This window comes from Moschus berezovskii, chromosome 11 (genome assembly GCF_049115385.1).
Source record: "Moschus berezovskii isolate FMDL1 chromosome 11, NW_MosBer_1.0, whole genome shotgun sequence".
Taxonomy (NCBI): Eukaryota; Metazoa; Chordata; class Mammalia; order Artiodactyla; family Moschidae; genus Moschus; species Moschus berezovskii.
The window spans coordinates 41,721,629-41,747,054 of NC_142470.1; positions in this window are offsets into that span (position 1 = coordinate 41,721,629).

Genomic DNA, 25,426 nt, shown 5'->3' on the forward strand with positions numbered 1-25,426 from the left:
AACGTGCCAAAGTAGTCAGAAACCACTTAGATGGGCAAGAAAGAAAGCACAAAAAAAGAACTCATCCTGGAGTCCTGTCCACAGCCATCAGTTCCCATGGAGCCTACAGGGAGATTGGTGAGTCTCCTTCCAGAAGATTCCAGCAGCTTCGAGGGTCACATGACTTGTGTACCACCTAGGCCTGAGTGTCTGCCTCAGGAGGCATAGAATGGGAAACTCTCATAAAGTTTTTGGAGAAGGAGATGGAGATAGAAACAAGGACAAGAAAGATGATTGATAGAATTTTACTGTCTCAGTGGATAAAAATATTGATTAAATAAAATAGAACTTTTTTAAACTCAAACTGACACTTGAAACCCAAGAATTTCTTTTTAATTTCTTTCCTTCCTTCCTCCTTCCCTTTTCTTTCCTCCCCCTCTTTCTTGTTTTCCTTTATTTTACCTAAAGTTTGACTTTCTGAAGAAAGACTTTGATCGACCCATTAGAAACTACACTTTAGAAAAGATTCTCAACAATGAGGATCAAAAGCATATAACTTGGAAGTTTAAGTGAAAATTCGAATTTTCCAGAATGTCGTATTCTCTGAACAGGACATTTGAGGTTTGCTTATCTATGGATAGAGAAAAAAGGCCCTGCACTAGCAATCAGGACAGGGCAACTCTAACTTGTCACAACCTGTGTATACTAAGTGACCTTGACTACATCCCGCCTGTGTGCATACTTCAGTTGTGTCTGACTCTTTGTGACCCTATGGACTGTACCCCGCCAGGCTCATCAGTCCAAGGGATTCTCCAGGCAAGAACACTGGAATGGGTTCCCATGCCCTCCTCCAGGGGATCTTCCCAACCCAGGGATTGAACCCGCTTCTCTTAAATCTGCTGTTTTGGTAGGCAGGCTTTTTTTTTTACCACTAGCACCACCTGGGAAGCCCTGACCACATACTGTCTATGATCAATTGCCTGACCCACTATAATGAATGGTTTACCACCTGCTTTCTCAATCTCACTGGGTATGGAAATCAACACAAACACTCTACAAAATGAATTAACTAAGCTAGCATCTTTTGATAGTCAGGAATCCTGCAAATTTAAGTTCTGGGCTGTTAAAGTCAAATTAAAAGGAAGAGCTTCTTGATCTTTGATCCTATACAAATTAGCACATTCTTCGTTTAGAAGAAGGCCTTAAACTGGCGGCACTTCCCTGAGATGCTAAAGCTGTTATTCTAGCATTTAAATCAAAGTGTTCTTGACAGAGGATTTTCTGGAAGGAAAGATTTCACTTATTTTTTGTTTTAGAATGTTCTCCCATCCCTATCCAGCCCATGGTAGCCCAGCGTAACAAATAGTCACACTCTCATGACTCTTAAAACTGTGATATGAAGCAGACTTAATCCTTTCATCATCTTAGAAAGTCAGGCTGGTGCAGATGAACTGGGAACTGATTATAAACTTGGACTAGTTGAGAGGCTATAAAATGTAGATTTAAACCAATCTGACTTTGTCTTCTTATTAATTGAATCAATCGATTGCCTCAGTGACACATCTATAGACTTGCCCTACAAGCCTTGCCAACTGCCTTTTACTTGTAAACCCACTCTCCTTTGCATAACTCATGGTTAAATGTCTTTCCACATCTGAAGTTGTCCTTCTGGTTAAAGCTGTCAGAAGGCAGGATTGGGTGCACATTCATGTTGCTTTGTGCCCATTCTATCTGGTGCAGTTGGCCTCCTAGGCTTTCCCACCTCACATATCTTAACCAATCATAGAGAATCTTTTTCCCTGGCTCATGTATTTTTTGTTATGTTTGGAATTTGGGATCTCATCATTCTCCTCTCCTCTCAAGATTTGTCGTGGATGTTTAATTGGAAAGTCCCTTAATTTCCCTTGTTTGGCACATAATTTGATCTCTGCTCCTTTTGGACGATTTCTCCTAATTGGGAGCCTAACTATAGCCCTTGAATTTTTGCTTTACAGTCTTGAAATACCAACGCTTCCCTTTAAAGAACACTACTGGTAATCTTTTTTTTCTTTCTCTCTACTTTTTGATATCCAGGAAATTCCCTCAAGTTAACCCAGCCCTTAGTTAAAGATTTTGTTTATCTATTTTTAAGAAATAAAGACATTCCCAGGTGAATAAGGGGGAGGATAACAGACAGATGTATGCAGTCCTGTCCTGTATGCAGTGGAAGCATATATGTATTGCACAAACTTCCATGTGGGCAACGTGCATTAAACCTGACAATCACACAGGCCCTCTCCCCAAGTGATTTCAATTCTAGCATTATTCAAAGGAAATGACTCTCCAGTGTTCAGAGATGTATAATCTATACAAAACAAACCTTTGTTTGTAATAACAAAAATGTGAAATTTAGCTGTTTATCAGTAGATTAGTAAAATAAAGTTTTCTGTATTAATATGACAGAGAGCATGCATGCTGAGTCACTTCAGTCATGTCCTACTCTTTGTGACCTTATGTACTGTAGCCCACCAGGCTCCTCTGTCCATGGGATTCTCCAGGCAAGAATACTAGAGTGGATTGCCATTCGTGTCTCCAGGAGATCTTCTTGACCCAGGGATCGAACCCAGGTCTCTAGCACTGCAGGAAGATTCTTTACCATCTGAGCCACCAGGGACACCCAGAGTTAAGAATCAGTTCTAAACAGTATGGTGTTTAAACTTGCTCACCATTCAGTCCTACAGACTCAAGTTTGTGTCACTGAGAAAGAAGAAGATGGAAGCTGTGCCTGGTGACAAGTAGTGACCAGTAATAATTTACCGTATTTGTGTTGGAGAAGTTATGAGACAGAGAACATTGCAGAAGATGCACCTTTATTCAAATGGTGGCAAGACCCAGGATGAAATGCAGTTCATCATTGTTTTACATGACTGTATTCAAGATAACTCCATTTGTTCTCAGGGATGAGTGATGCATCAGGAAGCACAAGTTACATGGGTGCTGTTTCACACCAAGTGGAGACAAGACCTCATCATGTTGCTGCCAAATGGGGTGTTCCACTTGAGTTTATAACGAGTTCCAAACACCCAAACAGGCATTTGGGAAGTTTGAGCCAATGGAATTCTCTTCTAATAATATTTCAACTTTGCAATGAAAATTGCTGTTCACAGGATCATAGTGACTCAAAAAATGAGAAGTAGTATAGGGTAGCCAGAGAGAAAAATCAAAGAATCACAAAAGGTGTTCCGCATCTGAGAAACATCAAGCTAAAAATGGAAGAAAATGCTGTCACTTTATTCCATAAATTCAAACCAGAGCTGCTCTTCTCTTTATTTTGAACCACTTCTTATAAAATAGTAGCAGTAGAGTGATTTAACATGCTCTGATGGTTTCTATTGAACTCTCACTTTCAGAAAAGCAAAATTCTGTTTGCTTTTGGTACTGCTTGAATGGGTCATAAGTATGTGGACACAACAAATTAAAATGCTACCTAAACTTTGACCAATTGTTTTAATATGCATCAAACAATGTGCCTTCTTTCTTTTATAGTCTTTTTGACCTACCCTGTCTGCATCTTAATCATTTTCTTGTTGTGCCAATATTGTTTGCATAACAGTAGGTTTATAATTTATGTTTTTTATTAAAAGGTGTCTGTGGAAAAGAGATTTACCATGACTCTTCCGAAAATTATATTTTTAATCTGCTGTAGAAATTCATAGTACTTTCTACATATGGGGCACCTTATTACAATGATCCAAACAGACCAAAGTCAACAAATAATCTTGACTCTCTATTGTTAATTCTTAGAAAAACAAACATATGTTTTGAACATCGTTACTGCTAAATTAGCACGAGCAATCAGGCATTCTAAGAGAATAAAATAAAAATGCAGAGCACTATAGTATAATTACTATTTGCATTTAAATTGTGTGCTATGCTTTTCTAACACTGTGTAGTAATAGTCAAGTCTAACACTTACCAAGTTCTGTCTGTGTCAGTAAATAAAAGGATTATCTCAGTTAATCTTCACAATAACCCTATGACAGAGATACTCTTATTGCAGTACGATACTTTGCATATGAAGAAACTGAGGCTTGGAGAGAGAAAATCTCTTGCCCCAGGTTGCAAAACTACTCAGCAAAAGCAAAGATTCATGCCTGGCAAAGATTCATGGGCTTTATCACCCATGTTCTATGGTATGCTTTTATTATTAATCACCTAACATATTAATTTTGATGCTACAGAGTTCAATTCTATAACTAGCAGAGAAAATCCTATTCCTTTGAAGGAAATAACTCTTCAGGAACTACTTAATTAGTGGATTGTGAAGAGAGAAACAAAGGATTTATCTAAAATCAAATATATCATTTGTATTTTTCACCAAAATAATGATCATGGATATGCATAGTAGCACCCCAAGGATTACTCTCTTTTTTGCCATTTAACACAAAAACAACTCTAAGAAGCAAGTGCCATAACTTAATGATGCTTAAATTTCCAGACTATTTTCGATTGATATGAAAAACACAGGGAATAAGGACAGATACAAATTGGAGGTCACATTGCCTGAAATGCACACGTTTGTCATTCTTCTAAAGATAGTCATTGAGTACCTCCAATGTGCATTGTTCTTGATATGCAGATACAGCAATGAACAAGTCAGGCAAATTCTATCTCATGGAGTTTACATTCTAATTGAGAGACATAAAAACAAGAAAGCACTCAAGTTCTTTTTAAAATTAATTTTATTGGCGTATATGGCTCAAACAGTAAAGAATCTGCTGCAGTGAAGGAGAACTGGGTTCAATCCTTGGGTCTGGAAAATCCCCTGGAGAAGAGAAGGACTACCCACTCCAGTATTCTTGCCTGGAGAATTTCATGGCCAGAAGAGCCTGGCAGGCTACAGTTCCATAGGGTCACAAAAGAATTGGACATGATTTTCTGATTAAACAGCAGCAACATAGTTCATTTACAGTGTTGTGTTAGTTTCTGCTGTATAGAAAAATGAATCAATTATATATATAATATATATAGATATATCGAAAAAAGAGTGGAGATATATATATATATATATAGGTCATTATGGAATATTGAGTGGAGTTCCTTGTGCTATACAAGTAGTTTATTATTAGTCATCTATTTTATGTAAAATAGTACATTCAAGTTCCTATTGTACTACTATGATGAAAAATAATGGCAGTGAAAAGACAGTGATATAAAAGACAGTTGATGTCACAACTCCAAGTTAATTTATAAGTACAAGAAGCAGAGCAGTGTCATGTCTGTCTTGGTACTGTGCTTATCCAAGGGGTGTACGTGTTGAATGACAACTCAAATTATTAGTTGATTTCTCCCTGTGAATGAGTATATGTAATTACTAATAGAATTTACAAATCTTGCTCACACCAAGCTTACTAATAAATTGGAAGAAATAATATACCCATATGCTAAAGTAAAAGGAGGTGGAAAGAGCATTTCTATTGTATCCATCTTGAAATGGAGTTCCATAACAGTAGGCCAGGTAGGCTTCCAGGAGAGGGAGGCAGTAAAGATGGGTGAAGTTGGTTAGGCAGAGGGGTTCTGTCGCCTCTAGAAGAGTCTGGGCCTCCTGAGGACAGAGTACTGTGCCTGTCTTCTTACTGCCCTCTGTGCATATCTGTATTGCAGCGATTTTCTTTTCCTGGTGAACTGTACGCATTTCCAAAGCTTTTAGAGCAGGCAGAGATATAGGAAATGTGATGAGTAGAGTCTTATACTAAGGGCAAAATGGGGGGTTTAGGTTCCTTCTGGCCATGGGATCTTGGACATGACACCCAACCTCTCTGAACTTCACTTTTGCCACCTAAAGAAATGGCACAGCAACCATTGCTCTGCCTTCTACCAAGGACTAGCATGGTATTTAAAGGTGATAAAGTGGTGATATGAAATTTCCTTGGTGACCGGAAAACGCTATACACCACTGGGGGTTAAGAGAAACTCTTCCCTGACAGTACGCAACACAAAATAGACCTGCCTTACAGGAGTTTTAGAAGTCATCTCACCCAGCTCCTAAATTTGTCAGAGTAGGGAATCTCAGACTCAATGAGGTTTAGGGACATTATAAGATGACAAGACTATTGAGTGAAGAAACTCTTTCCCACGCTTCTGATTACCAGCACATTTCCTACCATCCTCTATTGATCAGGCCATCCTATTGCACCAGCACTAAAAGAAAACTCTTCATCGAAGGGATAAAACCTGTAGAAATTCCTACTGGTTTAACCTCAGATGTGCAGTTAGTCTTGTGGTTTCAGCTGAAGCCTAGGGTCCTGTTTGCTCTGAAGATAGTATTTTAGCCAGCTCCTGCGAGGTGTCAGTACCTCCCAACCCAAGCACTTTCCATGTGGCAAGACAGTAAGACTTATAGCAGACTAAACTGAGAGAGTGTTACCTACTTAAACTGTTTTTCTGACTTAATAAGAATTTTTCATCTACAGCAAGCCATTTTAAAATATTGTCTATACACAAACAGTCACTCTGAATAATAGGTCTGCACACAGTAAATGTCACCTCTCTAAATCACACGAGACCTCGGCGGCAAAGCAGAGGAGGCTCCATAACAGTTTAAACTTCCACCTCCCATTTATTATAGATGTGTTTATAAATCTCAGAGGGCACTCTTCTGCCTCCTGGGAAATCCAAAACACGGTGCCGTTGCTTGTCAGGGCAACTTGCCCAGGATATTGAGGTCCTGGCCATCTTTCTTACATCCAGATCCCATTTTGCTCCAAAGTGGGTCAGCCAAGGTTGTTGTCTTGTCTACAAAGACAAGAAAACTCTGTTCCAGAAAAAGTATAAGGGGCTTAGAAAACTAGGGTTTAGAGAAAGGATATAGGAACTTTCTTTTTTTTTCCTTTACCTTGAATAAATGATCTTCTCTACAAAAGTGCTTTGAGTTTCTCACATGAGGGAAGCAAAAGACAGCTTACACAGCAATGGCATTGAAAAACTCCTTAGCCGCTCCCATTCGTCTTGGTTAGCATGAATACTTTAGCATTAAGTGGAGAAAAGGAGAATCCATCAATAGTTAATAACTGACCTTAAGATGGGAATTCAAAGTTCACCACAATTACACCCAAGTGTCAGAGAACACACATGGGACATTATCAATATATTTGACTACAAGAACCTGGGATGGCAAATTTAAATACCATCAGAGAAAGAACTGGGCATTATTTTTAATGATAAAATATTGTTACCATAACCAGCAGCTCATACTAAGATACTCAAAACCAAAATTCTCTGTTAGGAATGACTGTGAAAAGGTAAGCAAAATCTAAAAGAGCAAATACAAGTCAGCCTGAAATTCTATCATGTGGTCAATTTGTAAACAAACTGTTTTCTAGATCTAAAGGGAGACAATATTTTAAAGCTGAATATGAGATTAGGTGAAAGGTGAAAGAAAATATTTGTGTGCAAAGATGCTCAACATGGATTATCATCACAGAAATGCAACTTAAAACCACAATGATTCATCTTTGTACTAGAATTGCTAAAATGCAAAAGACCACAATCACACCAAATGCAGGTCTGCTGGAATTCTCTTATATTCTGCCAGTAGGGGTATAAAATGGTACAGCTGCTGTGGGGAGCTATTTGTCAGTTTCTTAATTAAACACAAATATACCTTATGATCCAATTATTTCATTTCTAGGTGTTTACCCTGAAGAAACTAAAAATATATGCTCATAAAAAGATTTTTACAGGAATATTTTTGGCAACTTTATTCATAACAGCAAGATTTTGGAAACAACCCAAATTTCCATCAAAAGAAGTAATTATAAATGTTATATCAAATTTGCACAAGCTGGAATCAAGATTGCTGGGAGAAATATCAATAATCTCAGATATGCAGACGACACCATCCTTATGGCAGAAAGTGAAGAGGAACTCAAAAGCCTCTTGATGAAAGTGAAAGAGGAGAGTGAAAAGGTTGGCTTGAAGCTCATCATTCAGAAAACAAAGATCATGGCATCTGGTCCCATCACTTCATGGGAAATAGATGGAAAAACAGTGGAAACAGTGTCAGACTTTATTTTTTTGGGCTCCAAAATCACTACAGATGCTGATTGCAGCCATGAAATTAAAAGACGCTTACTCCTTGGAAGGAAAGTTATGACCAACCTTGATAATATATTAAAAAGCAGAGACATTACTTTGCCAACAAAGGTCCATCTAGTCAAGGCTATGGTTTTTCCTGTGGTCATGTATGGATGTGAGAGTTGGACTGTGAAGAAAGCTGATCGCCGAAGAATTGATGCTTTTGAACTGTGGTGTTGGAGAAGACTCTTGAGAGTCCCTTGTACCGCAAGGAGATCCAACCAGTCCATTCTAAGGGAGATCGATCCTGGGTGTTCATTGGAAGGACTGATGCTAAAGCTGAAACTGCAATACTTTGGCCACCTCATGTGACGAGTTGACTCACTGGAAAAGACTCTGATGCTGGGAAGGGTTGGGGGCGGGAGGAGAAGGGGACGACAGAGAATGAGATGGCTGGATGGCCTCACCGACTCCGTGGACATGAGTTTGGGTGAACTCCGGGATTTGGTGATGGACAGGGAGGCCTGGCGTGCTGTGATTCATGGGGTCGCAAAGAGTCGGACACGACTGAGCGACTGAACTGAACTGAACTGAACTGATCTCAAATTTATAGAATTGAATACTACTCACCAATACAATGGAATGAATCATGCTGCTGCTGCTGCTAAGTCACTTCAGTCGTGTCCGACTCTGTGTGACCCCATAGACAGCAGCCCACCAGGCTCCCCTGTCCCTGGTATTCTCCAGGCAAGAACACTGGAGTGGGTTGCCATTTCCTTCTCCAATGTGTGAAAGTGAAAAGTGAAAGTGAAGTCGCTCAGTCATGTCTGACTCGTAGCGACCCCATGGACTGCAGCCTACCAGGCTCCTCCGTTCACGGGATTTTCTAGGCAAGAGTACTGGAGTGGCTTGCCATTGCCTTCTCCGGGAATGAATCATAGGCTCTTACAAATGCATAGATAAATCTTATAAACATCATGTTGAATAAAATAAACGGACACAAATAATGTGCATTGCATGATTCCATTTATGTGACATTCAAGAACAGGCAAGACTAGTCGATGAGAATAGAAATCAGAATAATGGCTCCACACTGGAAAGGGACAAAAGAAAGACACGGGTGAAATCTCTAGGGAGAGAGTGATGCTTGTTGTTGGCTGTCAGTTACACTGGTTTGTAAACAGAAACTAGAATTTAGACTAATTTCTATTCATTTTAATATATGCAATTATAGTGCAGTTAAAACAAAAAGAAAGTATATGTGGATTAAGAACTCTGAGGCTGATTATCTTCCTAGTAGTCACTGTTACAAAGCCTTACTACTCAAAGGCTGGTCCACAGGGCTGCAGCATCACTGCGTGATGCAGGAGTGCCGAATGTCAGGCCCCAGTCCAGATCTACTGAGTCAGAATGGGCAAGTTAGTAGGAAACCCAGAAAAATAATGTACACATTAAGGTCTGAGAAGCACTATAACGTGTCTATCTGCTTTTTAAAGAAGAATATATCAAATCATCTTATTTAAGGCAAACTCAGCACACTTTGGGGGAATCACCTTCCATTGTAGTCCTGAGGTTGCTGTTAATCAAACTGCGCACTCTAGCCCTCCTTAGGCCAAGAAGTGGGCACATTCCTCAGCAAGGCCAATCAGATTCTCTGTCCTTGAATGGACAGAAGCAAAAATAAAAAAAAAACACTGAAGCTCATGCCTTTAATGAGGGTGACAGATGAAACTGTTGCCTGGTTCCTATTGCTGTCATCTCTTCACTTGCCTAAGATTTGTCTGTCTGGGGGCCTGGTTCTCTAGCCCTGCTTTGAGTTCTATCAGCTATCTGATATTCTTCTAGTAAGTTCACTTTTGGTTATGTTATCCAGGTTTGGATTCTATTGTGAAATCCTAAAGTGATGTTCTGTGTTGAAAATCAGAACATCCAAAATACTTGAGGAATCTAAATATAGTATTTCACTGCATGTTAAAAAGAAAACAGAAAAGAAAAAACAACTTTTTGTGCTTTTTTTCCCTAAAGCCTGGAGAAAATTGATTTATGGGCCACCGAAGAATTGATGCTTTTGAACTGTGGTGTTGGAGAAGACTCTTGAGAGTCCCTTGTACTGCAAGGAGATCCAACCAGTCCATTCTAAAGGAGATCAATCCTGGGTGTTCATTGGAAGGACTGATGCTAAAGCTGAAACTGCAATACTTTGGTCACCTCATGTGATGAGGTTGGAGGCGGGAGGAGAAGGGGATGACAGAGAATGAGATGGCTGGATGGCATCACTGACTCTGTGGACATGAGTTTGAGTGAACTCCGGGAGTTGGTGATGGATAGGGAGGCCTGGCGTGCTGTGATTCATGGGGTTGCAAAGAGTCGGACATGACCGAGTGACTGAACTGAACTGAACTGATAGGCTAATACAAAAGATCACATAGAAATTTCATTCCCATGTCATCTCATTTTATTAATATAACCCTCAGTAGTCTGAGCTCCTAAAAGTCTGCCCTCCATAAAATTTCACTGGGTAAGGCCATTCGTATGTACTGTTCTCTGCATTTTGCTCTACACCCAAAAATAATGAATGGAGAAAATCAGTAAGAACTCTTAAAAAGTCAACTGCCAAAAAGTAAAGTTAATTTGGAAACAATAGATTGGCATGCTGTTTTTTGAGTGGGCTGCTCATATCTTAAACTAAGACTTCTGAGGACAATTTGACATTAACTAAATTTGGGAAGAGCAAAACAAAAGACTCATCATTGTGTGAGAGAAGCCCTCAGATGCCTTTCCATCTTGTATTGCATGCTCAGACAATAGGAATGTTTTCATGTAAAAAATAAAAGCTCATTAACAATTTTTTTCATCCAAATGACATTGGCAGATAATAAAATGATTACTTTGTTATTTTAATTCAATGAAATTAATTATTTTTTTACAAAAACACAGATAATTTTAAAAGAATTACTAGATTTTTTAACTTGCTGATTTTCTATTAAATATAGTCTCATTAGCTTTGTATTTAAAGAAAAAAACAGCAAAAATGCCTTTCTTTTCACTTTTAGTATCACCTAAAAGTGAGAATTATTTTTAAGAATTTAAATAAATTTTCAAATTCGCTTTGAGATGGATTCAGTTCAGTTCAGTTCATTACAGTCGCTCAGTCGTGTCCAACTCTTTGCACGCCAGGCCTCCCTGTCCATCACCAACTCCAGGAGTTCACTCAAACTCATGTCCATCGAGTCGGTGATGCCATCCAGCCATCCCATTCTTTGTCATCCCCTTCTTCTCCCACCCCCAATCCTTCCCAGCATCAGAGTCTTTTCCAGTGAGTCAACTCATCGCATGAGGTGGCCAAAGTATTGGAGTTTCAGCTTTAGCATCAGTCCTTCAGGTATCAGATTGGATAGGACTCTACCATCTGCCATCATAGCCATGATTACAAAATGAAAATGAATTATTTCTGTATGTTGGTTGGGCTTTTTCCTAGAACCAGGAGGCATGGCATAAAAATATTTTATTTTTTTTAATTTTTTTTATTTTTTGCAACTTTACTGAGTTTATTTACTAGCTCCAACAGTTTTTGGTGATGTCTGTAGGGTTTTTTACATATAAAATCATGACATCTGCCAATAAAGATAATCTTAACTTCTTCCTTCCCAATATGATGTCTTTCTTTTTTTTTTTTTTTTGGTTTTGCCATACATTGATATGAATTTGCCCCGGGTTTACATAAGTTCCCCCTCCTGAACCCCCCTCCCACCTCCCTCCTCCCTTTATTCTCCCTCTGGGTCATCCCCGCATGCCAGCCCCGAGCATCCTATAACATGCATCGACCCTGAACTAGTGATTCGTTTCACATATGACAACATACGTGTTTCAATGCCATTCTCCCAAATCATCCCACCCTCACCCTCTCCCATAGAGTCCCAAAGACTGTTCTATACATCTGTGTCTCTTTTGCTGTCTCGTATACAGGGTTATCATTTGCATCTTTCTAAATTCCATATATATGTGTTAGTATACTGTATTGGTGTTTTTCTTTCTGGCTTACTTCACTCTGTATAATAGGCTCCAGTTTCATCCACCTCATTAGAACTGATTCAAATGTATTCTTTTTAATGGCTGAATAATACTCCATTGTGTATATGTACCAAAGCTTTCTTATCCATTCGTCTGCAGATGGACATCCAGGTTGCTTCCATGTCCTGGCTATTATAAACAGTGCCGCAATGAACATTGGAGTACACGTGTCTCTTTCAATTCTGGTTTCCTCGGTGTGTATGCCCAGGAGTGCGATTGCTGGATCATATGGCAGTTCTATTTCCAGTTTTTTGAGGAATCTCCACACTGTTCTCCATAGTGGCTGTACTAGTTTGCATTCCCACCAACAGTGTAAGAGGGTTCCTTTCTCTCCACATCCTCTCCAGCATTTATTGCATGTGGACTTTTGGATAGCAGCCATTCTGACTGGTGTGAAATGGTATCTCATTGTGGTTTTGATTTGCATCTCTCTGATTATGAGGGATGTTGAGCATTTTTTCATGTGTTTGTTAGCCATCTTTATGTCTTCTTTGGAGAAATGTCTGTTTAGTTCTTTGGCCCATTTTTCGATTGGGTCATTTATTTTTCTGGAAAAAGAAATAACATGGCAGACACTATCAATTGTCTATTCAAAATCCATTCTTCTTCTCTTTCTTCCTACTAGAACCTGGGTTTATTCTCAGCCATAATTTCATTCAGCTAAAATTCTCTATTTCTCAGTCTCTCTCACAACTGCTGATGTCAGGGAGATAGAAACAGTTCATCATGTGGGGATTCTTGGAAAGCTCCTTAAAACACTAACTTTGTAGGTGGTTCATACTTTTGTTTCCAATCCCGATTTCTCTTTCTGTGAAGAGCATGGATGTGATGACTAGACGGCCAACTACCAACCGGAACAGTGTCCTTTGAGGATGGAAGCCCTCTGCAGATTACCAGTCCTGGACACAGGTACAGATCTCTCTTCTGTGCAGGGCTTTTCTGTTAGGTATAGCTTAATGTAATTCTAAGTGATACAGATGGGTGAAAACAGACATCTATTTAGGTAGGTTTACCTGTCTTTGACATTTATTTCAGAACTCCTGGTGTAAGAGTTTGACCCTTTAGAATCAAGAAATCTTTGAGAACATCTAGGCATAATCCCTCATAAGTCAGACAAGGTCCAGCGAGTTTCAGTGGTTTACCCAAGACCCTGTCAGGAGTAATTTACCAAGTATCCACTATTATCAGCATTTATCAAGTACACATTGTTGTGTTTGTCATTGAGACACTTTCCAGTATCCAGGAAGTCAGTCTTCTTTCCAGGACCCTTTCGTGCCCCTCGATGCATTGCCTTTACTTGTGTAAATCTATAAAGCTGTGTAGATCTTAATATAACTTAATACATAACTTAATAACAAAAATACAGGGGGGAGAGAAGCTTGCCTTTTTAAGCACTACCATACCTCCCATCATAAATATAGGCTGACAAAGAGTCAATGATCATTTGGATTCCACTTGCATGTGTGTGTGCGTGCTTCTGTGCGTGCGTGTGTGTGCCAAGGAGAGATAGTCATAGTGTGAAAACCATTTTTAGAGAAAGCATCTCACACTGCTGAAGGAGAATGATGCCTGACAAGCATTTCTTTTATTGAGTAATCCAGTTTACCAGTGCTTCCAGACAGACTGAGGGGACTTGACTAGGTTAAAAATATGACAACCACAATCAAAGTCCTGATGGAGAGACTGCTGTACCTGATAAAGGGAGGGACAAGAAGGTTTCTTCTCAATAAACTCAGCTATTTTAGTAGATCCTCTGGTCTTGATGTATCACTGTTCCCTTTTATAGCAAAATCCCATTCAGGCAAAAAGGAGAGGGGTGAATTGCTCTGAGTGCTTTGCAAGATCTGCTACTTGTGTGTGTTTGGAACATTCTGAAGCACCGTGGCCTGGGTGCAGACTGACAGTGGAAAATAAATTAAGACAGCGGTTGAGAAAAGGCACTGGAGTAGCCCACTTGCCTGCTTCACAGATCCTTCCGGGGAATATAGGCATGCTGGGGCATTTTTGTCTTTGCAATTACTACTGAGATTCACCATTGCAGCCATCCATGGGGATTCACTGAAAAGGTTAATGGCATCTCTCAGATTTACAGGGTACAACAAGGAAGTTGGCACATTCCCCCGATGCAAGGTGTAATGTCACCTGTGCGGGCTGAGCAGTCCACATTCATTACCATTCATTGGCCAAATGGCCTGGGTTTTAACCAGCTTTGGAATGTAATCTGTCAACAGTTGAGCATTCATAGAAAGAAAGTAGCAAGAAAGATTCTAGGAGAGAAGACAGCAGAATTGCCATGCTGTGCTATCAGCTGATGGACCTTCTGAGAAACCTGAGAAATGAGTGCCTGTAATGAAAAGTTGAGATAGTGTAAGACCAAGATGAAAATAAATATCCAGACTCTTAGTGCAACTCTTAAAAATATAGTTCATTAACACACCCACAGGCATCCTACTCTCACTCTGTGTAAAGCTGTTGTTTCTCATCCACTCATTCTTACACAGAGTTTTCAAAAAGCTGTTCAGATTTGTGTAAATATGTGACTATAATTGGCTTTCCAATTTCACAGCTTATCAAAGGCAGAAAGGGGGTCTCGCTGACATTTCAAAGACAATAAGCACATTTGATGCAATGGTCTATGATTCTCCCCAGTGTTTTTAACCCATGATTGGAGAAACAGATGGTTAGATTTTCTAGGAAGCTTAAAACAGAAGCTAAGCTAATACAAAACTGCTCAGCTATCAGATGGGGCAAATCCATTCTGTCTCCCCTCTTTTTTTTTTTTTTTCCAAATCAAAACCCATCAGAGGAAGGATTTAGCTTCACAAAAAGATATATACCAGGAAGTTTTCTGCAGAACAGAAGGGCATGCTTTGTTAACCCAGATGCATTTTATTTTTTCCTGGAACCAAGATTTATGAAAGCAGTGTGCTCATATTTCTCCATATACAGTAATTGGAACTCATTATGCTAATTGTATTTCCATTATCACTAATTAACAATCAGAGTGACCTGGCCCACAGTCTAATTTGTCTTTAATCTGTTTTTGTATAGGGAGTTTTACCCTGTAATTTCAAGGTGATAATTCTATTCAGTGCAACTTTATGAATTGCAGGAGGTAACACTTTTGATGCTCCATGTGATTCCCTTGCAACTGTTTGGGGTAGAATGGGGGACAAATAGCTGTACCTGCATGTACTAGCTCACTGAAACAGATGCTTCACCTGTGATGATAATCTTTCATCATTCTTGCTCAGGTTGAACGTCCAGTCAAAGCAATGGTAGGGTAGCCCATACTCAAACTCCAGCTCTCAATTTAATATCATACAGAAAATCCTGAACAAACTTTTTGGCCAACCAATACAATATTCAGTACATAGTCTAAGAATCAGCTGATATTTGCTGTCATCAAGAAGGAAAATGAATGTTTCCAGCACCTTCTAACGATTGCTGCTGCTGTTTAGTCGCTAAGTCGTGTTCGACTGTTTTGTGACCTCGTGGACTGTAGCCCGCCAGGCTCCTCTCTCCGTGGAATTTCCCAGCAAGAATATTGGAGAGGGCATTCCTTCTCTTCCTTCTCCAGGGGATCTTTTCAACCTGGGGATGAAGCCTAACTGTCCTGCATTGGCCAGTGAATTCTTTACAACTGAGCCAGTGGGGAAGTTCACCTTCTAATGATCAGGTAACACCTTATAAATATTTCCATGTGACAATGTTTTACAAAAAGGAAAGTGACAGGTTTGGCTGCTCATGAAATTTGCTTCTCATGAAAATGAGATATTGAAGAGAGAGATGAGATGCATCACGGCATTCTCTCTCAGAGGATATGATTATTTATCAGGCAGATATAGAGCATTGGGATGGTATAAGGGAAAAGGAACTGGATTCAGAGCCCAAAGTTCTGAGATCAAGTTCAAGTCCATTGCTTAATAGAAAGCACCAGACTTTCAGAACTTGTTTTCTTATCTTTAAAATTGAGATAACGAGGCAAATAATTGAGATAGCATCAAGCAGTGGGTAAGAGTGAGAACTCGGGAATTTGACTGAGCTTAAATTTGGATTCTAACAAAGATTAGCTGGTGGCTTCAGGGAAATCTTTGGTTTCCTAAATATATTTTAAAATGGGCATAATAGTATTTCCTGCTTCATAAAGCTGTTTTGAGATGAATGTGATGTTAATGTGTTAAAATTAAAGATCAATATGTATAACATTCTTTGCCTAATCCCTGGTACATGGTGAGCTTAAAACAAAGTCCAGCTCTGTTGCGAGAGAAGTAGTAAACAAAGAAATATCATACAGGGAGTGGGTGGTGATAATTGCCAATCACTGAGATGTATTGTGTCATTCTGGGTATTGACGTTATTGTTACCACCCTGACTCACTGGGAAGAGAAGACTTCTGTTAGAAAGGACTGAAAATCATATTGGGAGAGAGACAGGATAAAAAAAGATAAAACACTAAGATGATTGCTTGTGAAAAATTCATTTTAGAAAATATGCCTCTACTTGTCCTGAGAAACCTTGGCCATTTCAGATCTATCGTCTCAGAAGCTGATTTCTAATTTGAGTAAACAATACCCCAACTGTCCTCTAGTCATGTGGGATCCATTAGATCTATCTTCTTAGCCTGATTGACCTGACTTTGTGTGTCCTTCAGGGCACCACTCGTGTCAGCAACTTTGAGGGTTTGTTTGTTTGTTGCTGTTGTTTGTAAGCCCATTTGTGATATCTTGTTCCCACTAGTACCTGGTCCTCTGTCAACACTTGAGAACCAATTGGATCATGAGGCCTCTTCTTCTACAGAATGCCTAGAGTTTTCCTGTGCTCAGGAAGCCCTTGTTCTCAGTCTGGCCTCTTCTTCTGCTTGACAAGGAGATGTTTCTGAATCCAGGGTCAGAAACAATTATAGCTGTATAGCATACTCTGGTTTCACATACTCCAAAAACAGTATTTGGTTTTCCTTGTCCATAGCATAAATCATAGGATATCACCTAATCAACAAAATAATCTTAATCAATGCTTCACCGTCTGGCTTTCCACGATAATTCCAACTCCCCGTTGATGTTTTCCATCTTCCCTTCTGTTAGACCAGATGGTGTATGTTCTAGCCTCTTTATTATCTTTTTCTGACCATTGTACTCTGTCCAAAGACCATTGTAGGGAAGCCTCCGCACTGTCAGCAGCAGTGGCCCTGCCCTGACTGTTAAGCATTGTGAAGGTTCATGCAGTTTTTGCTAACACTTATCCTTTTCTAAATCTGAGCTTTCTTCCAAAGTTGCTGACTGACTAGTCCATAATTTTTCAATAACACAACCACTTCAGTTTCATACATCAATTGTGAGGTTTTTTGTTTTCGTTTTTTTTTTTTTAAGGTAGGAGCAAGGTCTAACTGGAATCTTTTCCATGTGGCATGAATCTCTCTCATGAGCGGGATTTGCAATGGTCACCCACCAATAATCACATCTTCTTTCCTATTATTCTAAGAAAGGGAAAGGAATCATCCTCCCTTCCTGCTGAAGAAACTGGACCATTATGCTTTTTTCACACACAACAGCATAGCATAATTATGTTAATCTTCCTAGACCACTGTCTTCCATTTATCTTTCTATATGAGCCATACTGAACATTTAAAGAGTTAAAATATATGAACAAAAGTGGTACTGTGGCTTGAAAAGAAGACAATTGGGAAACTGGGAGTCAATTAAATTCATGGATTATTGTAAACAGTGATCATCCAACCAATCTTTTTTCCTACTCTGTGTGTGTGTGTGTGTGAAGATACCAATCAAATACCAAATTCATTTCATGATAGCAATAACCCTTTTAAAGAAATCATTTTTAAAATAATATCATCAAATTAGCTTGTTCTCTGAACTTTATTCTGATCTCTCCTAAACACAAGCTCACATAACATAACGAGTAGGAAATATAACAGCTACATGGAGTAGAAAGAAAGCATCAGGATCTAAATTCCAAAGAGTATGCATGAGTCAGTGGGTGGAGGAGAGCTATGCTAACTTGGAACCATTTTTCTATAGTATCTGACAGAACTGAAAATCACAGTGTGGAGAGATTTTATCACAAAGGATTTTCAATTTGTTGTTTAGGAAGATAGATCTGCAAGAATTCTCTTTATCCCTAATGACTACAGAATGTAAATAATGTTATAACCATATTTCATGTAAATTTTACCTCTGAAAGAGGTAGATTTCATTCTAGGCAATTTCTGTTATTTTTTTTTCCCAGACCAAGTAGCAAGCACAGTACGTACGTGGTCCCTTGTTTAAATTGGAGCCCAGTAAACTCACAGCTTTGCTCCTTATGAGCTGTCTTATGGAGACATATCAGCTGTATTTTCTTAGCAAAGTAGTGTCTCTCACGTTTCCATCCTGACTCCTTGCAAAGAATATCTTAGAGCACACATAATCCAAGTATTTTTTCCCTTTAGAAAATTAATTGATTGATTGATTAATTAAATTTTATTGAAGTATATTTGATTTACAATGTTGTGCTAGCTTCAGATATATAGCAAAGCCATTCAGTTTATTCATTCAGCCATTCAGACATATATACATACACATATATATGTATTCCTTTTAAGGTTCTTTTCTCTTAAAGATTATAACAAAACACTGAGTACAGTTGAGTCTTAAAGCACCTTCCAAACAACAAACAAAAAATGTAATCATTAGGCTATCACAAAAGCTTCCCATTTTCACTTACCTTTATGATCATAACTCAGTTACCTAAGGAAAAATAACAACCACCTTTTTTTTTTTCATCTTTAGAAATTTAGACCACTACTGCAGAATGCAAATTTTACCCCAAGCACTTTATCAATAGAGGCTAATGTGGTTAACTGCTTCCCTGAGACTTAGCAAAGACTTTACATAATTCTTCCTTTACTGGTGAGGTTTCTAAGATTTGGGACACTTATAGCTCTTCCTTTTCTATTCAAGAGGAGGAATGGAACGTTTCATGTTGCAGTTGCTGCATGTATTATTGTTCTCCATTTGCATACTGTCTGATAATTTGCACATGGGGCCAGCCAAAAGGTCTCAGAATCATTTCCCTCTAAAGCCATTTCCTTGCTGATAAGGCTTCCCAGAAGCATGGCTAAAGAAAATGGGTCAGACTGGATTTCTGAAACTGTTTCAGGAAACCTCTTCCAGATTGAGCAATACACTCCAGGCTTTCAAAAAGCATGAAAAGTACTCATTTCACTTAATCCACACAAAAGAAAAACACCAAATGTCTCCCTTTTCTCCTATTCTTCCCAACATTTGAACACAGCCTTCATCTTGCTGTGTTCATACTCTGTGGTCTTGCATGTAACTATAATGGGAACCATTCCCAAAGATGTTTGTTTTCCTTCTTTCTTTCTTTTTTTTTTTGATTGAAGTAATGGCTTCACTGGTATCGGTTGGTAAATAATCCACCTGCAATGCAGGAGACCCTGGTTCGATTCCTGGGTCGGAAAATCCCCTGCAGAAGGGATAGGCTATCTGGTCCAGTATTCTCGAGCTTCCCTAGTGGCTATCTGGTGAAGAATCCACCTGAAATGAGAGAGACATGAGTTTGTTCCCTGGGTTGGAAAGATCCCCTGGAAAAGGGAACAGCTACCAACTCCAGTACTTTGGTCTGGAGAATTCCATGGACTGTAGAGTCCATGGGTTCACAAAGAGTTGGACACTACTGAGTGACTTTCACTTTCACTGGTCTTACAATATTACGTTAGTTTCTGGTGTACAGCATAATGATTCCATATTTTTTATAGATTTCACACTGCACAAATTTATTATAAATTTTTTGTCCTACTTGGTTGTTCACACACCTCAAAGTATAAATACAAATCATATTTTTTAATCAAGGTTTTTTTTAATGCTTCTTTCAATGTCATCCTTACTCTAGAATGAGAATTAATTGACCCAAGACTTTAAAAGTCTTTTTAGATATGGTCTATAGGTTGTTTAAAATTCTAAATCTTTTGTCCTTTTAATGGTTCCTTCTAAACTAACATAGAAAGCAAAACTGACAAGTTATTTAGCCAGAACCTCTATTTTTGCAAATCCTACAGAGTCTCCATGTTGTAGTTAATATTTCCCTTTGGAATCTTATTTCTTAGGAAGCCCCACCTCTCCTCTCTGCCATGAACACTGCCTGTGAAGCCTGATCCTCCAGATTAGGAAAAAGGGTGTATGTTAGGGTCCCTAGTGAGAATCTCATAGGATGGTGTTTGGTGTGTTTCTAACAAAGATGGTTGATTTCAAATTCACTCAAGTTTAGCTGCTGCTAACCTACTTGTGGCTAGTAAATACAGGTGTTTATTTCATTCTCTCATTCATTTATCCATTCACTAATTTCGTATTTAAGAGATAATCTCTTTGTAGGCTCCTCAGATATTGGACTTATTAAATATAGTTACTGACCCCAAGGGACACATAGTTAAGATGAAAAAACCACACCTAAATGACTAAATATAAGTTTATGAAAGCAGAGAATTTGTCAGTCTTAATAAACAGCTGTCACAATGCCTAGAAATGTCTGGCACATCAAAGGTGCTGGGTGAATATTGGTTGAATAAACCAATGAATAAAAAGGCATAATAATGGCAAACACTTAATCTCCCTTTTCACTGTTGCACCCCCAGCACCTAGAACAACACCTAGTTATAAAAGGAATTCAATAGATATTTAGAACCAGCAATGTGACTGGCTTGTAACTGGTATATGATGCTGCTGCTGATAATAATAATGATAGAGAAAATATAATGGCACTTACTATGTGCCAGAACATATCCAAAAAGATTAATTTAATCTTCATAGCAATCCTATGAGGAAGAACTGTTACTATCCCCACTCTCAGAAGTTAAGTAACTCATACAAATCACAGAGCTAGTATTTATGGAGCCTAGATTTGAAAGCAAATGGTCTGCTTCAAAACAGCCTCTTAAATGCTTTACTATCCTGCCCAATGCTGCATTGTATTGGCTTGGATTCATCCATGGCCAGACTTTAGAAAGTCTAAAATAACAGGCTAAATGGTCTAAATGTTACCCTCTGTTTTTTCCCTACTATTCTGAATCCTGCTACTCATATTTATTTAGCACTTTACAGCTTTAACATAGATCACTCCATAGAAGCCTCACTTCTTAAATATTTCTCAGATATGTTGTAGAAGGATGACTCCATCCATGGTTTGCAAGAGATGGAAAGAACTAAAAACGAAACAGTGAATAAGAGCCTGGAGAAATAGCATACTTATAATAGGGACTTCCCTGAAAAAAAATGAGTGGAGTGGAAATAGTGCTCTTGACACAAAGATTGTCTGTCCATGGACAGTAAAGGAGGGAAATACCATGCCAATGGTTTAAGCACTGGTTGAGCTGACTACAGGACTGGAGGTACCGTTAAATGAAAAATTTTAATTATCCAGAAGATACCATTTAAGGATGCACAGTATAATTTTTAAATGTTGGCTCACACGCGGAAGTCATTAAGATGCAGTCCCTGGACCAGATAAGGCTCATCACTTATGTTTGTAAATAAAGTTTTGTGAGAGCACAGCCACATCCATTGGTTTACAAATCATCTGTGGCTTCTTTCCAGTTACAACAGTAGTGTTCAGTAGTAGCTATAGAGATCATGTGATGCCCCTCTCCATTATTATCCCTGCCCAAAGGTGAAACGTGAAAGTAAATTGCTCAGTCGTGTCCAACTCTTTGCGACCCCATGGACTGTAGCCTACCAGGATCCTCTGTCCATGGGATTTTCCAGGCAAGAGTACTGGAGTGTGTTGCCATTTCCTTCTCCAGGGGATATTCCCAACCCAGGAATCGAACCTGGGTCTCCCGCATTGTAGACAGACGCTTTACCATCTGAGCCACCAGGGAAGTCCATCCCTACTCAAAAGTCATGGTTAAATCAAAAGAACGGTTAGAAATACTATATTGGATCCCATGCATGTGTCCTTGAACTGTTTTTCAAAGTGTATAACTGTGTTTCTAAATGTTTGATTAATGAATCAATGCTGTTAAACTCTGAAACTGAGACATACGCTTTCAAAACAAATCCCATGACACATGAATTACGCATATATCAATCTAACCTAGGCAGGGTCCCAAGGTACCCACGTATAATTAAATCAATTTAGTTCATGACAACTCAAAAAGAATTATTTAACACTATTCTTAGAGTTAACTGGGCAGTGATAACATGAGTGCAGACAAAAGCAATAGTTGGAGGGAGGTAAAATAAAGTCCTGGTTAAAGCTTCATGGAGATATTAAAGTGGCCAGAGCTAGGAATACCATCAAACTGAGACCATTTTCCTTCTCCTAGCATATTTTCAGTGTCTTCCCTTCTTTCCTCTTTGACCTACCCCTAAGGTCACCCTTAAGTTGCCCTTCTTCCATTGAATGAGGCGATGTGAAAAAAGCACTTTCATTCTGATCCTTTTATCACTTCCTGAGTGATCATACTTGTCGAATTATTTTGCTTCCCTGACATTAGTTGTTTTTTGTGTTAAGTGTTGATAATTTCCTGCAAGTCAAGTGGCTAGAGGATGCTTGCTTTGCCTCCAGAGATCATTTTCAGGTCTAAGGTCTTCATTGCTAAAGCTCTAGCCTTATCTTGACATCTCACCTTTCTGACTCCTTTGAAATGTTATAGTCACATTAATATGTCACTGGTTGAATGTGTACCCCCAGAACATATGTGGGAGACGTGATCTTATTTGGAATAGGAGTCTTTACAGATATAATGGAATGAAGCATCTCAATGAGTGCTCATTCATTCTAAATCAGATAAGATTCAAAATCCAGTGATGGTGTCTGGATAAGAGGAAGGAAAAAAGAAGAGACAGACACAAGGAAGAAGGCCATGTGAAGACAGAAGCAGAGATTGGAGGATGCCTCATTAAGCCAATCAACTGTAAGGATTTCCCATATCCATCAGAAGCCAGAGGGATGGAACAGATTCTTTCTCAGAGCCTCCAAAAAGTAATCCATCTTGCAAATACCTTCATTTTTGAGTGCTGGCCTCCAGAATTATAAAAAACAAATTCCTGATGTTTTAAGCTACCAAAATTATGGAATTTGTTATGACAGTCCTAGGAAATTAATCCACCTTATTGAATAATTTCAGTTTTCTGATTCTCTATGCCACTCAACATGGACCATTGCTATCTGCGGCTTTATTTTGTCCTGCCTTATCAACTGCTATAATATTTTGGAATTATTTGTTAATAAGTCCCAGACTTTGAGGCAACTTTATTTCCCCCAGGAATTCTTTCTTTCTTTCTTTCTTTCATGTAAGTTCTGCATTTGCTAGAAAATAAATTTTTATAGTTAAAAATATATTTTGGAAAACACATTCCAAAGCTCCTATTAGAAAGGTTCTATCTGTTGAACTGTTAGCTGTGGACCAAGATATAACCGTTTTCAAAATCCCATTCTAGTGTATTAAAAACACATACTTGTTTTTCAACGGATGCAATTAATGCCATCTGCTTTGTTTTGGGAATCCAAAACCAAATGATTCATGTGTTTAGACATTCCCACCACACACCCCCACCCCGCTTAGAATCAGAGTCTTTGAATAAGGTGTTTCCTTTTCAAAAAAAGGCTGATGACTGACTTTGTTTTGGAATTTAAGATGCCCAGGGTTTATGGATGTTAAGTTATATTTATTAACAAGGTTTCATCAATTATGTAATGGATTGCTGAATGTCACTCTGGTGCTTTATTCCCAAAGTAACTACATGCTTTATGCTTAGGAAAATATCATATAATTATAAAGTAATTCTATGTTCTAGTAGAATACTTAGTAATTATGCTTAATACTGTAGCTCCAATAGTGATTACAATGAAAGCTCATTATAAAAGGCAGAAATAGTCACATATGTATTCTTAATTATATCTGCCACAATAGAAGTTAATGCTAATTGATGTGATTTATAGTTATTATGGTAACTCAATTAAAAGTATACACTAACAGTGAAAACCAACCTTCAAAAGAACAGAGTGTCAAATTAGTGTCAGAAAACTTAAAGGAGAGTCACCCTCAACCTAATTCTGTTTGGTTTTCTTTATTCAGAAAATGTTTCCACTATTTCCTTCCTATGAGCTTACCCATCTTTATCTCCCTGACACCTTGGACTGTACTTGGCACTGGAAAATACTCCATGAATATACAGAGGGGCTTTCCTGAGTGCTCAGTCGGTAAGGAATCTGCCTGCAATGAAGGAGACCCCAGTTTGATTCCTGGGTCGGGAAGATCCCCTGGAGAAGGGATAGGATACCCACTCCAGCATTCTTGGGCTTCCCTTGTAGCTTAGCTGGTAAAGAATCTGCCTGAAATACAGGAGACCTGGGATTGATCCCTGGGTTGGGAAGATCCTCTGGAGAAGGGAAAGGCTACCCACTCCAGTATTCTGGCCTGGAGAATTCCATAGACTATAATCCATGGGGTCATAAAGAGTCAGACACGATTGAGTGACTTTCACTTTTGCTTCTTTCCATGAATATATACTAAATGGATAAATAAAAAACTTGTAATATTATTTTCATTCATCTAAAATTAAGTGATAAGATGCATCTAAAATTATTTGCAAGTCGATGGTGAGATTCTAAACTGACGTTCTTACCATTTTAGGGTCATTGACCTTTTTGAGAACATGATATAAAAGTGCCCTTCCTCAATAAAGTGCACAAAGCTTTGCAAATGCTTCCAGGAAGTTCAAGGATCCCCTGAAGGTCATTCATGAAACTCAAGGTAAGAACAAGGCCTTGGAAGAGCATCATTTTGTGAACCATACTCAGTCACCAGGATCTTGGGGCTAGGCACAATCTAGAAGAAATTGATGGTAGTTGGCTTTCCTAGATTTTCCTTTTACCAATCATGACTTTAGTCACAGTTTATTTTGCTTATTGATTTTTAAATTGTTCAGCATGAGAAATTATACAAACTCTATTCTTTTGTCAGTAGACAACAAACAGCATGCATTTTTTCCTATTTTTAAATTTAAAAATTTTTAATTGTTGAAAAGTTGTGTTGGTTTCCACCATCAGTTAAGTTCAGTTCAGTCACTCAGTCGTGTCCGAGTCTCCACGACCCCATGAATCACAGCACGCCAGGCCTCCCTGTCTATCACCAACTCCCGGAGTTCACGCAAACTCATGTCCATTGAGTCGATGATGCCATCCAGCCATCTCATTCTCTGTCGTCCCCGTCTCCTCCCACTCCCAATCCCTCCTAGCATCAGACTCTTTTCAAGTGAGTCAATTCATCGCATGAGGTGGCCAAAGTATTGGAGTTTCAGCTTTA